Genomic DNA, 16,273 nt, shown 5'->3' with positions numbered 1-16,273 from the left:
CCATAGGGAAATGGTGCATCTGTAGATCTAATCGCTAGATATAAGCTTATGGTGGATGAAAAATGGGTGTGGATAAGCTCACTATGACAAGGAAGGACAACCAATGAAGAAATGCCAGCACACGCAGAGGGCCTAATCAGGCGCATGGGGATGCGTGTGGATCCCAGAGAGTTTTTGTGGAATCCGGTGACGTTCCAGAATTTATCTCAAGCTTGTTAGGGTTGAAATCAACCATAAGATGATGTGTTCTTAGGGTTTTGAGTGCCGTAGACTGTTACTACGATATTTAGTAGCATTTATTTTGCATAAATATAATTAATTAATAATTTGTTATGGAAGGAAATGTGTGTGTGTGTGTGTATATATAATTATTTATATAGGTGTATATATGGTTTAATTAATTTATGATTAGTATAGAAAGATATATATATATATATATATATATATATGTATATATAATTTATATAATCAATGATTATTATGGCAAGTATTATATATATAGATATATTATATAATATATGTGTATATATACATATTATTTAGAATTATTAATATTTTTATTTTTATTTAGTATGTTATGATTTGTAGGTAGTATGGTTGATTAAATCATCATAGGCTGGTTATTAAATTAATGATATGCTTATAATATGAATGAGATGTTTATGTATGATTTAGCTTGTGTTTATGTTTAAAGTTGATACATGGTTGAATTGTAGGCATGGATGATTTACCAAAGGCTTAAATATATTACCTAATAATTTGTATGAATAAAATACATACATAGGAAGTATGGATGAGTTACTGATTTAAAAGTATAAATATCTATACTTAAGGAGGCATGGTTAAATTGTTAATGTATAAATAAATAGATTTATAATGGTATGATTGATTTGCCAAAGCATAATTAAATTACTACGTGTATTAGATGGTTAAAATTTCATTTATGGTTATTGTATGTATAAGTTGGATTATGATTAGATATTCATATATTAGAATAATCTAGTGTTTAAAGGTTAGTGTATTATTTTATATATATTAATAAAATATTATTGGTGGAGATATGGACGATTTGTCAAGGTATAGATGTAATATCCCTAATTTTAAAAGGATAGTCTCGGCATTTTAATTATTGTTTTATTTCATTTTTATTTGATTATTTGCCTAAATATTTAATTGTTGTTTTTATCTAATTGAGTTATTTGTTTAATTGATTGTTTTTGTTTAATTAAATTATTTGTTATAATTGTTTAATGATTTAATTTAATTATGTGTTTTCTTTAATGTGTGCTTATGTGGAAAATTTAATTTACTTATTTGTTTCCATAAATTGTTTAGTTAGGTTAGGGGATTAGTTTAATTATAATTTTTTTTTATAATGTTAAATTATTCTTGTATGAAATCGGCCGACTAGTATTTTGTTTGGTTTCCGTCTCTGATTATAATTGGACTTAGAGGCCTATAAATGTACGGGTATACATCAGCCAAGGGTTTTAGAACCCTAAGCATGTAACAGTGGAGGCGACGTGTTATACAGAGAGGTTTGAGAGGAAAATAGATAGGGAGAATTGGGGTTTGGCTGAGACTAAGGCTGAATCAAGGAGAGAAGGAAAGAGTGTTGATCGTGGATTTAAACCAGAGCAATAGGAGGTTGACAGTGAATGGAAGTCGTCGGAAAACTTAGAAAGACGACGCTGAGATTTTAATTCAAAGTCTCACAGGCAAGTTTTATTCTTACTCTCTACCCTTGACCTGTGTTCTGTGCATGTCTAGATGATCTCCAGAATTTTAATCAGACATTAAATAAGTCTTGTATGCTTATTAAATCAGAATTAAACTGTATATGTGTTGTAAATTCAAGTTGTTTCTTCGCATCAATTGTTTTCTCATATGTGTTCTATGTTTCTGTTAATGATGCATACAGAGTTTAGATGTTTTGTAAGAAAATTTGGGACATGAATTGAACCCTAGGAACTGTATTAGACATCACAGAAGGTTCTGCAATGCCGTTGGAAGCGAAGAAGACGAACCAGAGGAGTAAACGACTCTCGGTGTCAGAGAGAGCCGGTTCCCTAAAGAAAGGAGCCGGCTCCCTAAGTGAGAGAGACGGCTCTCCATGAGGGAGAGCCGGGTCCATGGGTGGGAGAGCCGGCTCCTATGAAAGGGGAGCTGGCTCTCTTGCTGGAACACCCCTACGGGGTGTATTTTTGTTTTTGTTTTATTTATTTATTCCAGGGGCTTAACTGTGAATTCTAAAAATTAATGGGAGGTTTTAAATGATTTAAATCAACTTGTTAAAACCCTAAAACAGTTAGTATATGCTAGTATGCTAATATTACTGGACATCATGAAATTTAATTAATTATTTGCATGTTGTCAATGGATGTGGAATATTTATTTACTTCTTGTTGTTCTAGCAAGTTAATTGGATTTGTATGATTATACTTAAGTATAATTGAATATAATATACTCAGTTGGTTATCTGATTTATATTATATCATTCCCTGGATTTTAATTAACGCTCTATTGACTATTACTTTGTCAATTATTGGACTGCCTTGTGGATTAATTGAAATTTAAATCAAATTATTTAAATTGTCAATTACATTGATGTTGTTCTGGACGTTAATTGATGAACCGTTAAATTATGGTTTATCAATTATATGGATGTTATGGACTGCATGCACCGGTATGGGACGATGGCATACTAGGGATGGTTTAGCTCAAAACGCTAAGTCCTACCTACTTTGGAATTAAGGGAATGGATTATAAAATTTAAATCCTACTTATATTTAAGTCAGATCAACTGAGTAAGTTGAGTGACTAACTGGATTATTTGTTATTTCTGTTTAAGTCAGATCAACTGAATAAGTTGAGTAACTAACTAGATTATTGTTATTTATGTCAGATCAATGAACAATTGAATAACGTAATCTGGTTCTGGATGGATTTTAAATATATGATTATGGTACCACGATTTGAGCTTGAGTCTCGTAATCAATGGTTAAGAAGCGTATATGCATTGCGATGCATAGCTGGCTAAGACGATTGAGGTGTACCCTATTAGGTCTAGGTACTCATGCTCACCTCTGGTGCATTTTGCATGTTGCCTTCTATTCAGGTTAAGACTCCCTTTGTAGTCCAAAGAGAGTTTTTCAGTATGGATATATATATATATGTATGGATTAGATAGTTATTGTTGAGATATCTAGGATGTATTTACGTATCGGGTCTCTGTTTGGATTGTAGTTAGAATAGAACTTGTTCGTGGGCTTGACCCACTATCATTTTTCTCAGGTGTTCGACAGTTCCAGCCATATAGCTTGATCGTGCTGAGCAGAGACAATCACTCATTCCTACGTAGGATTCTTACTTATGCTTTAGATATGGATTTTATTTTCAGTAATTTATTTCCAATTGGGATTTTATTTAGGGGTCCACTAGATGGATTCCCGAGTTGCTATCTTGGAGGTTTTGGATTGTTGGATTATTATAATTATTTAATTATGAGGTTTCAATAATTAGAATTCTTTTCAGCCTTTAATTTATTTCTTAATTCTTTTTTGTATTCCTACTTGTTTATATATTAATTGTCTGATATCCCTCGGATCTATGCTCGGACTTGATCACCTGTGGCTCTAGAATCGAGGGGTATCACAATAGATATTGGATAAGTGATTTAAATAATTAAAATCATTATTGAATTTTGAATAAAATATAATATTCCTTTATTTATAATTTATTATTTAAATGATTAAATAACTGTCTAGGATGGAATTTAGGTTAAATGAGTTTTTTTTAAAAAGAAAAATAAAGTGCGGATTGGTCTAGGTATGATTATTATTTAATCATTATTTAATGGTTTTGAAAATTTAATGAATATATTAATGGATGTGATTATTGTAATATATATAGTTTATTTATGTATATGTATATCATGGTATATTAAATTTAAAACTTTATTAGGTTTAGTTTTGGTTAGAGATGATATATTTATTGGTTTTTAGAGGCTTGGTAGAGAGAGCTTGCTCATGGGTCTGACCCACTTTATTTTTATCTTTTAGGTTACTAAAGGTCCAAGTCTCAAGGTTGAGGATTCGCAACTGGGGGACTTATTTTCTATTTATTTCAAAGTATGATATTATTACTTCATTTAACTTTAATATTTATTTATGAATTTCTGGACAGTGGATTTTGGTTAAGGGGTCATTAAGTTATGGGATTCTCGAATTGTAACCATTGGAGAGTTGTTAATGGATTTATTATTTATTAGTTTTCTTTAGCATATTATTTATTCTTTATCTCATTTTGTAATCTGTGCTTGTTTAAAATATTTTAATTGTTTTGATATCCCCTGGTCTTATGCGCGGACTTGATTAACCCGTGTTCCGAAATCAGGGGGTGTCCCATACACATATTTGTTGTAGTCTTCATGTTGTTTATTTCCTTGATATATATTTCTTTTGTTAAAAGGATGATTGAGCTTTGTGCATCTTTACGCATCAATTTTGTTAATGCTTGTGAGGATCATTTCTGTTAAACCCTCACGAGACTTCACTCGTCCATTGGAGATGCCCAGGGGTTTAAAAGGCTTATTGCATACGCTAAATGCAAACGTCTCTCTTATGAAAGAGGATGATGCATAGTTGTTTCATTTTATTTTCAGTTTGTATTGCTAAGAGACTAACAATATATAAGTTTGGAGGTGTGATAAGTGCCGAATGTTGCACATTCAAACCCTTTTACTTTCATATGTTAGCTCTCTAGTTAGATTTATTTTATGTCATTTTTGTGTTTTTTCTATTTCAAATAATTATCCTCAAAATAAAATAAAGTCGGGAATTCCGAGCCTTCAAATGATGCCTTTATTCAAGCCAACTTCCAATGAAGACTAATTGGGCGAAAGCTCAATTATGATACCCTCAAATTTCGGATCGCGGGTTGATCAAGTCCTCACCCAAAAATCGGGGATATCAAAACAATTAATATTTTAAAATAAGCACGGAATACAAATTAAATAAAAATAAATAAATAAACGCTAAAAGGAAAACTAAATAATAAATAAGTATCCTCTGATACCAATACTCGAAATAAATCCAATAAACTATAAACCTCCAAAGTACAACTCGGGAAAACATATATCAAAGACCCCTAATAAAAATATCATAACTGAAATAACGTCTACTAAAATAATAAATAACTACTAAGCCTGAGAAATAAAAGAAATTTGAGATAACGTCCTACATCGATGATACGGAAGAGTGAAGATGAACGATCTCTAATCTGCATGAATAACTCTAGGACTGGTACTATCGCGGACCTAAAAAATAAATAGTGGGTCAGATCCACTGATAAGTGATGAATATTACATATTCGAGCCCTTAAACTTGCGTATGATAAGGCCTTAGTGATGCTTTTATCTTGGTTCTTATGTTTATTTTCGTTCATTTGTTATTTGTTAGTTTTTACCCAAAGATATGGTAAATTCCATGTATTTAGTGCTTATTGCAATAATCATGATGCTTAGAGACATGTTTGGGGCCTTTCGGATCAATTCTAGGCTCAAACGGGGAAGATTTGATGAAATTAAACATTTAGGGCTCGAGGACACTAATTAGTGATAGAAAATTCTAGACCTACATTAGTATTTTGGGCATAACTTTTTAGTAAAAACTCCAAATTGGGAAAACTCAGCAGCTATGGAAAGATGACTCGAAGGCCAACGTTTTGTGTCTAATAGCAATTTATAAATTCTGTCACGCCCCTAAACCGTAGTCCGGATTGTGAACACAACACACAAACAATCACAGTTTCAAAATCAATAAATATCCATGTAACCTATCTCTACTACACATTCACCTATCTGCTCCCTTTACAAAAACAAGACTGAAAATAAATAGTTAAGATGCAAATAATACAACTTTAAAGTTTTAAAGTCTGAAGTAACATTTATTACATACCAGAAATATTCTAAAAAGATATCATACAAAACATAGACTATTATACGGAAAATAACACAATACCAGCCTCGACTCTGTCTACAACTGAGGAGGAACACCCTCCACACCATCCATGCTATAACCTGAAAAGATGTAAATAAAATAGGAATGAGCAACCACAGCTCAACAGGAATTACTTAAAGCGCACTCTTTAATACCTCCGTGAATCCAAACAAAGAATGGATAAAAGATAAAGGGATCATACAAGCTCAGGAAAGCAACATATCATATGAGATAATAAAATGAAGTGTCATGTAATGCCAATGCCAATGCTAATGTCACTGACACCTCTCATTTCCTAAAATCCCATTTCCATCACAAAAAGTTAATGTAATCCGTCCAGGGCTGCTCCCCAGTACCACGAGAAGAGAGTTTGTCATCTATCCCTAATACAAGGCAACTCCTTGTGATCATTTGGGGCTCTAGTGACACAACTACGCGTAGAGCCACTCCCTACGTCCCCTCTAGATTTCCATTAACTGCACAGATAAGGCAACTCTTTATCTAGTTTTGAAATCATTGATTCAATTCCCTTTTCTTTTCTAAACTCACGGATACAAGGCACCTCCCTGTTATCCGGTTTTCAAAACCATTTAATAAAACATTTGCACTTTCCTATTTATTCCAACATCATCCCCATGCTCATGTGAGATGTATATACATTTGTATAACATGATTTACTAGTAATAAAAAACATATTGCAATCTCAACTCATGCACAATATCATGGTATTGCATTTTAATCCACGCACAAGCATGGTAAATTAACAGGCTAATTAATCCATGGTTGTATAACATAAGAAACATGCTTTCTATCTCACATTTACCACATAACAACACAAACAGTGCTTAATAATATTTAGAAAATCAAGTACAAAACTTCTCATTTCAAGAAATATCATAACAACCTATATTCTAATTTTTTAAGTAGCAGCATATGTTTACAGGGTCATAACTTTTTCCATAGTTGGAATCTAAGGCTGAAATTGGTATCATTGGAAATCTTGTTTCGAGCTAGTCAATTTAGACAAAAAAATCGCTCAATTTGGATTTAAAATGAGGAAGTTATGTTCAATTGAAGTTCAGGTTGCTGTGTAGGAAATTCTGCAGATTCAGGCGTAAGCCTTGCAGCCTATGTTTACAGGGTCATAACTTTTTCTATAGTTAGAATCTAAGGTTGAAATTGGTATCATTGGAAATCTTGTTTCGAGGTAGTCAATTTAGACTAAAAAATCACTCAATTTGGATTTAAAATGAGGAAGTTATAGTCAGTTGAAGTTCAAGTCGCTGTGCAGGAAATTCGGCAAAGTAAAGCTCGCAGATTCGTTTTTCAGCACTGTTTTATGCACAAAACACATAGAACTAATTCCTTAAAGGTAAAGGGCATGAGAGTTAAGTAATCCTACCTCAAAGTAGATGAAATCCCTTGCAAGAACAATTCAAAGCAACCCAAATGATGAAATCAAAGCCACCCAAAAGTGTAAAAATTGAAGAACACCTCTTGAATGCAACCAAAACCCACTTCTATCAAAACAGTTTTTAAAGTCCCAGCAATGAAGAAATGATCACAATTTTGATACCAAAATGAAGCCCATGAAAGTAGAAAACTTTTTCATTCACAAGACCTCCCCAAATTCTCAACACAAGCCTCCCAAATTTTGCAAGATAAAAAGGTGACTATATGAACAAAGGAAAGAACAAAAATGGTGTTTGCAGAATTCTGTTACTGTATCTATCACCTTTCAATTGCAAAACAATAAAAATGAAATACAAAACATCCTTATCATCATCTAGCTGTCAAGCTCTCATGAAGTCAAAAAGCAAGACCTAGTGAAATGACTAAAACACCCTTCATTCTTTACCAATTTCCATCTATGCCGTGCTTACAACAAAAGGCTATAATACCCTTCATGAAATACTAATTGACAAATATGCCATCTGCATAATAAAGTCTATAATACTTCTTAACACATAATGATATTTAATTAATTTAACACACATTTGCAAAATAATCATATTTCCGATAATAAAGAAAATAAATGCATGAATTCTACCATATGCGGAAAATGATAAAAATGCAAAAATGCAAGTCCTTACAGTCTCCCCAGCATACAAGGATTTCGTCTTCGAAATCAAGTCATACCTAGGGAAGAAAACAAACTCGGATACGCAGAACGAACTTCATGTTCCCGTTCCCACATAGCCTCCTCAACACTGTGATGTCGCCACAAAACCTTTACGAGAGTTACCGTTTTACCCCTTAACACTTTGTCCCGAGTGTCAAGAATCTGAACGGGTCCCTCTTCGTAAGAAACATCCCCATCAATGTCAACATAAACCCAACTCAATACATGTGATGGATCTGGCTCATACTTTCGTAACATTGAAACATGAAACACATTATGGACCCTGTCCATCTGTGGTGGCAATGCCAATCTGTAAGCAACCTCGCCTACTCGGTCCAAAATCTCAAATGGTCCAATGAAATGAGGTGACAACTTGCCACTCTTTCCCCATGAAATACTAATTGACAAATATGCCATTTGCATAATAAAGTCTATAATACTTCTTAACATATAATGATATTTAATTAATTTAACACACATTTGCAAAATAATCATATTTCCAACAATAAAGAAAATAAAATGCATGAATTCTACCATGTGCGAAAAATGATAAAAATGCAAAAATGCAAGTCCTTATAGATTCGTACTCCAAATATGTCAAAATAGTGTTACAACATCGGAAAAATTTGCTGAAATAAACTAAGTGTTGAGACTGTGCTCGAGCAAGTCATCATAGAACTTAAAAATACACGCGGGAATCACTTTTTTTTTTGGTTCCATATGGGCCTAGATGACTTCATAAACTGTAAAGCTCACCCAAAGGGGATTGGGACTTGTTTTCTACTGTAAAAGAAGATGAGGAGACACATTGGGGTTATCTCTCTTTTCTCTCTCTTGGTTTTCCTACCTTGTGACGGTTTTTAGGGTTTTGAAGATTAAAGATTCCAATTGGCGGTCCATGGAGATGGCTTCTGCACCAGACATACTTCCTCTGCATGAGTAGTTAAAACATTCCTTAGGAAATTGATGTAACCCTAGTCCGAGTAGCATGGTTTGATTGTTCTTAACTTTGGGGATTTTTATATGTATATTGATTGAATGATTTTGAGTAATTGGCTTAGTTGTACTAAACAATTGGGTTTTAATGAATAAAATTGATTTTTGATGAAATTGATCTCTTGTCTTAGAATTAATTTTGCTTTAATCAAAGTTAAACTATTTTTATTGTGAGAGATTGGTGGCTAATTCTCTTAACGGTTTAAATATTGATCATGCAATGGTACTTAATTGAATATGTATGAATAAATGTTTTAAAAATTCATGTCCAGGAAAGAAGAGTTATATTGCATCTAATATTAGAGTAGTTAGGTAGATAATTCGTGTAAATCGAAAATAAGTTATGGCTTAGTAGTTATTCATATATGCTTTTTTAATTGAATTAAAGTGTGTTTATAGCCATTTGATTCCCAAATATACATAAGTTTGAATTTCCCCATAATTGAAGAATTGACCATGTTATGAGGCTAGCGGTGAAGTCAATCCCTAAATTCTTCATCCCTTGATCTCAGTACTTGTTAATTTAATTTATTTTCAATTTTATTGCATTTTAGACATAGCTAAACACAAAATCATCTTTCTTCTTGAATTAAATTAGGAATAATTTTATACTTAACAATTCACAACAATTCTTAAGGTTCAACACCCTCAACATAGCCATATCCTATAAGGATTCGTTCTATTGCAAGTGATTTTATCATTGATAACATGCATCAATAATGTATAATATGTTTCAATAGTCATTATTGTCAATCCATAGTCACAATTCTAACTTCACATGAATTTATACATAAACATCACTTTTAAGCATGCTTGGCAATTGACAGTAACACATACATTTAACATGTCACATATAAACATTAAGACATCCATAGCACGACTTTGACAATTAAATACTCACAATGGCAATTTTACCACACATGGCATACATGCTATTTTATACATCATCAAAGTCATACATCATAAATTTTATTCTCCACATTCTCACATATGAATCCACCATATAGTCATTTAGAAACATATAACCACACACGTATCAACATTAATTACTAATAATTACAACATACATAAAATCCTAACATGCTTATATACAATTGACATCAAATTACAATGTAAAAATTAGGGAAAAATATGATTTTGACTACAAAATTAAAGGACTATGCAAGTTAGATAACTCTACCTCCTTGAAACTCAAACCCTAACTTCCAACTAGAAAGAGGAAGACAAGAGGAACAAACTTTCCTCGTGAAGCTTCAACAAAAACACACCTTCAAGGGGAACCCAAAATTTTAAAGTGTTATTTAGGGATGATATTGGTATCAATGGAAAGCTCTTGACAAATGGAGAGTTTTTCCCTTTTATGCCATAGCCAAAATCCTTTACGAAAGTATCTAAAATTAAACTTTAAAGTGGGTATCGATGGAGTAAAGATGGAGGAAGAAGAATAAGAGAAAGAAGAGAGCATGGGCCAAAATTTGAGGGCTGGAATTCTGCAGAAAATGGTCTATTCAATTTCCCCACATGTGGTCAAACAGAGTTGACCACTAAAATGACTAAAATACCTCTATATGTCCATTAAACCACAATTAAGCCACAAACAAGCAAAATTCAAATTGCACCCTCACATATATATCAAATAACATGTAAATATGTCTAGAAAATTTTTTACGGACACACAAATCTGGGTGTGGGACCCACACGGAACTTCCCGAACCAAAAATCCGAAAAATGCTAAAATGACTCAAAATGCATTTCTAAAAATTATAAACTGAAAGAAATACCCTAAATCGGTGTCGGAACCCTCGTGGCACATTAACCGGTACGTGACATAAAAAATCGAGGCACAAAAATAAAATAATCCAAAAAATAGAAAAAATGCCAGAAAAATAAAAATTTGCGATACATCACAATTCATAACAATTCATATATGTCAGAGCCCAAAAAGTTATTTGGGGTATAAATGAAAATAAAAACCAAAATGTTCAATCTCATCAGGTTTAATTTAATTTGTTCCAATGTGAACCCAACACTACATGACTGTTGCTGGTTAGAATAAGGCAATTCCATTGAATAAAGAATAAGGCCCAATCTCATTAGGTTCTGAGTCCACCAATTAAAAATTTGATTGAAGGGATAGAGGAAAGGATTAACGGGACATCTTCAGTTTGGTTTAAAGAGAGTCAAGTAAAACTTTGAATTAAATTTTTTAAAATTCTAAATCTTTGTTTACACAAATCTTATAATTGAATTTGAAATTGAATTTTTTTTTTTTTTTTTTTTTTTTTTTTTTTTTGTTGAAAGTTTATATTGAATTTTCTCTAGTTTTGAAGCATTTTTGTGATATCCTCGAATTTTCGTGTGCGGGCTGGCCAGGCCCACACCAGAAGACCCGAAAATATAAAAAACAATCAATAAATAATAATACTGAAAGGAAAACTAAATAATAAATAATTAATAAATTCTCTGATATCAATACTCCAAATAAATTTAGTAATCTATAAACCTCCAAAGTACAATTCGGGAATCCGTATATCAAGGACCCTAATAATAAATTCCACAACTAAAATAACGTGTATTAAAATAATGAATAACTACTAAGTCTGAGAAATAAAATAAATTTCTGAGATAATGTCTTACATTAACGATACGGAAGAGTGAACATAAACGATCTCTAATCTACACGAACTACTTTAAGACTAGTACTGCTGAGGACCCGAAAAATAAATAGTGGGTCAGAACCACAAACAAGTTCCCTCTACCACAACCCGATCAAAGATCCGACAATCAATACATCCCTGGCTAAACTCATGTTATATCTACATAATCGATACATACATATATAAACACTAAGACTCTTACTAGACAATAGGGGAGTCTCAACCGTATAATGGGTATCTCATGAAAAAATTGCACACGAGGTGGTCCAGAGTCCCCTTCTACCAGGGTACACACATCTCATATATCCATCTACCCATCTAAACCGACAATAAACATCTCAGTCCTAACCATTGATTCCGAGACCTCAAACTCGTATCACGGCTCACACACACATATATATATACATCATCAATAAATAAAGTCATATCTAACAATGGCACTAGTAGAGTGTCTTGATTTATTAGCCAGCCCATTTATACCTCAATCCAACAAAATCATATCCAACAATGGTGTAAAATATCAAGGAGCTAAACTTATTAGCTATCTCAATGATCACATCACATACAAGAATAAATCTTATCATAGCCATATATAACAATAACACAACAATTATAAATCATAATAGTTCGAATCTAGAATAATAAATATGATAGAAGCATGATTAAAATCATATTACCTTTTACCCATAACTAATCATGTTAAAATAATTAATTACGTATCATGCTCGTAAATCATAAGTATATCAACAACAATGATTATAATAATGAATCAAACAATTACATTTAATTACACAAATTAAATATTACGAAAGATTAAATCATATTTATTAATTAATTCAATCACTTCCATCCAACATCATAACACGAGAGTCTATTACCAAATTATATATTTTAGACCTACATCACTATTCCCAATACTTATAAACATGTTCGGGATCATTTATACTTAAAACGGGATCATTCAGAACACTTTTGGAGAAAACAGGTTCCTAGAGCTTGAGTAAAACCACCTGTGCTCAAGTACAACTCACGGTGCCCGAACACTGTGCATCAGAAGCACAACCCTTTGTGCTCGAGCACAAAGTCGAAAAGAAGTTTTAGTAGATCCATTTTTGGCTTGTAAATCCATAGTTCGGGTCCTAAAACATTATTTCTAAGTCCCATATGATCACCAATAATTTAGACAACGAAAATATACAAGATCAAATAATTTAAAATAAGTTTTATGCATCAAATCAAAGAATCCATCAAGTTGAAAATAAATACATATAAAGTTGAAAATCTTTAATTCAATCCATGCATAATAATTAATTGATCCATTTAATTTCGGCAACCTCCAAGCTATCTCCGGTCACCTTCTTCTTCCACTTCTCTTTCTATCTAGATCTCCGTCTCTTTTGTAACTCATGTATATGTAAAATCCTCTTCTTCTGACTACTACATATATATATGTACTAACCCACAAATCCTAACCTAACACTAATAAAAAAAATAATAATAATAATACCCCATACGTTTTATTTCACCAAAACAATATTCACATTATATAAGCGAGCGCGGGCGCGCAAACACACACACACACACACACACACACACACACATATATATAAATTAACACACACACACACACACAACACACACACATTACTAGATATACTTTCCCATGGGCCATAACTCTATATGGCTATCTAGGCCTTCACTAATTAGTCCAAACCCATTCATTTGGGTCGAGTAACTCTAAGCCCAAACCATGATTAATTAAAATAAAATAAAATAAATCAATTAATTAAAGAGGCAATTTGCACATAAACAAATAATGACAAGTAAAGCACATTAAATAATTTAACATAATTTAATTAACCAATTTAAATTAAATAGCCATTTAAATCAAATAATTAACAATTAACCAAATCAAATAATTAACATGTAATTAAAATAATAAAAATTAGGGGTATTACAAATTTTTAAATGCAACATTTGTGTTTTTATAGGGTGAAGATTTATTTTAAAGAAGTTAGAATAAGAAAAAAAAAATCGTATTTTTTCATCAATCAAGCAATATATATATATATATTAGTGTAATTACGATATGATTCCCATCTAATTTTGGGGGGGGGGGGGGAGGGGGGGAGAGAAAAAATAAAACAAAGAGTCAAACAGAAACATGTAGAAATAATGGGGGGGAAGGATAAATAAAACAAAGAGTCAAACAGAAACATGTAGAAATCATACATGATTTCTTTATAGGAAGCTCTCAATACATGATTATTTTATGAGGAGCATATTTGATCGGTTAAAAACCATGATCATAAAAGTTATATTTATGTGATTGGTTAAAAAACCTTGGTCATAAAAGTTATAATTAATGCCTTTTTTTTTTTTTTTTTTTTTGGAACTTTAAAATTTAAATTATATCTTCTTTATTTTCTATCTTACGTGTGTATATATAACCTTCATTCTTTCATTTGTTATATATATATATATATATATATATATATATATATATATATATATATATATATAACCTTATTCTTTCCTCTTTTTATTTTTATTTTTTTTTCAATTGTTTATAACTATTTATATATATATATATGCTCATTGCGGATGTTTTCCTCGTTGTTTCTTCCCTTTCTCTAGATCCGTATTAAAGAGAGAGAGAGAAAAAAAATCCTATGTGAATTGATTGCTCAAATCTTTCCATTCTTTTTTTTTTTTTTTTTTTTTTCTTTTCAATTATTTCCTTTTATTTGTTTATATATATATATATATAGTAGTTAAATGTTACACGAGGAGGTTTGTTCTACATCGGATCCGGATGGGAAAGTAATTTGGTATAAATGGGTGGTTATGCAACATTACACAACAACTTAAGTTACTGGGTAAATGGGCAAGTGTCCACTCGTTATAGTTGGTATCAGAGTTAAATTCAGTCATCGATCTAGTACCATGCCAAGCGCCCCATCCAGAAGGTATCCGGGTAAGCAAGGTGACCTGACCGCAACGAGGGCGTTGCGAGTTTGGGTGAGGGAGAATGTTACAAGGGGAGATTTGTCCCACATTGGATCCGGATGAAAAAGTAATTGGATATAAATAAATAGGTATGCAACACTACCCAATAGCTTAATTTTTTAGGTAAATGAGCAACCGTCCACCCGTTATATTAACCATATTGTGAATGAATTACGAACCATATACTTATCTCTATTTCACACTTTAACTAAAACTTAAATTATATAATTCCAATAAAAATCCATCAACACAGAAAAAAGGACATCTTTAAAACTAAAGAAAAAAATAAAGTTAAATATATGTAACAAATGAAATAAGAAGGTTACATACGTGTATATATAAGGTATACGCATGATAGAAAAATAATAATAATAATAATAATAATTTAAATTAAAAAAGTAATTTGATCCTAAAATCTAAGTCTTATAGTTTAAAAAAAAATAGAAAATAGACATAAATTATAATCGTGAGTATAGTAATATTGTGAATTTAAAAAAAAAAAGGCAAAAAACATAAAACCTCCATCAACTATTAAAAATCAGCATTTTACCCCTGGATTACAAAATTGAGCAAGTCAGTACCACAATTATAAAAAATGTGTAGTTTGCCCCCTGACAGTCCTTTTCGGCACATTTTCGACGAACAGATGGAGCGCGTGAGTTAACTTTTTATATAATTTCGTAATTGCCCTGACCACTGTAGCCCTATGCCTATAAATTAAGATTGTTGCATTTCTTCTTCCTCTAACTGCAACTGTTCCCCATCTCCAAGTGCAGAAAAAAATAATCCATCAAAGTTGAAGAAGTTATGATCAGATGGGTGTATAATATATATATATGTGTGTGTGTGTGTGCGCGCGCGTGTGTGCACGCGTGTGTATTTCTGTACTTTATATATATATATATATATATATATATATATTATCATATATAATCTATACGTATATATTGTTGAGTGGGTTTGTAAGACCCCTGACTATCCGCAAAAAAACCAGCAGAGCTGAGTGATAAAATTTGAAATTCCTCCATTGGCTCTAATGTCACTCCCCGATCTTCCTCGTGAGCAACCATAATTTCTTGCCAATTTGGTGGCAGTCTTTGAAGTTCTTCAACACTATGTGCAAAATTGCAAAAAATATGTGCAAAATAGCAGTAAGTTACATACGGCAAGTCCCAGCTCGAAATTTACAACATAGTTTGGTTTTAAAGAACTTCTTTCCGATTGCCATTGATCGATTAGAAGATAAAAAATCGCTTGATTGGGAGTTTCTCAATTTCTTATTATAGTGTTCGTTTCCTGACCGAGTTTGGGATTGCCTTCCATTGTAATTCGAATTCGAAGTGGTGTCAACAGATGTCTCTCTATTCCAAACCCCACAATCATCCTCAGTTGCCCAAACACCTTGTTCCATAAACCTAGACATCAAATTCTCAGCAACATCATTCCATGGTTCCCAGCAATCACCTGAATAACATTTCCCGACTTTTCGA

The sequence above is a fragment of the Cornus florida genome, unplaced genomic scaffold (genome assembly GCF_030987335.1).
Source record: "Cornus florida cultivar Cherokee Brave unplaced genomic scaffold, ASM3098733v1 CherokeeBrave_3.0.0_Hap2_Chr09, whole genome shotgun sequence".
NCBI classification, from domain to species: Eukaryota; Viridiplantae; Streptophyta; class Magnoliopsida; order Cornales; family Cornaceae; genus Cornus; species Cornus florida.
This window is presented reverse-complemented; position numbering follows the sequence as displayed.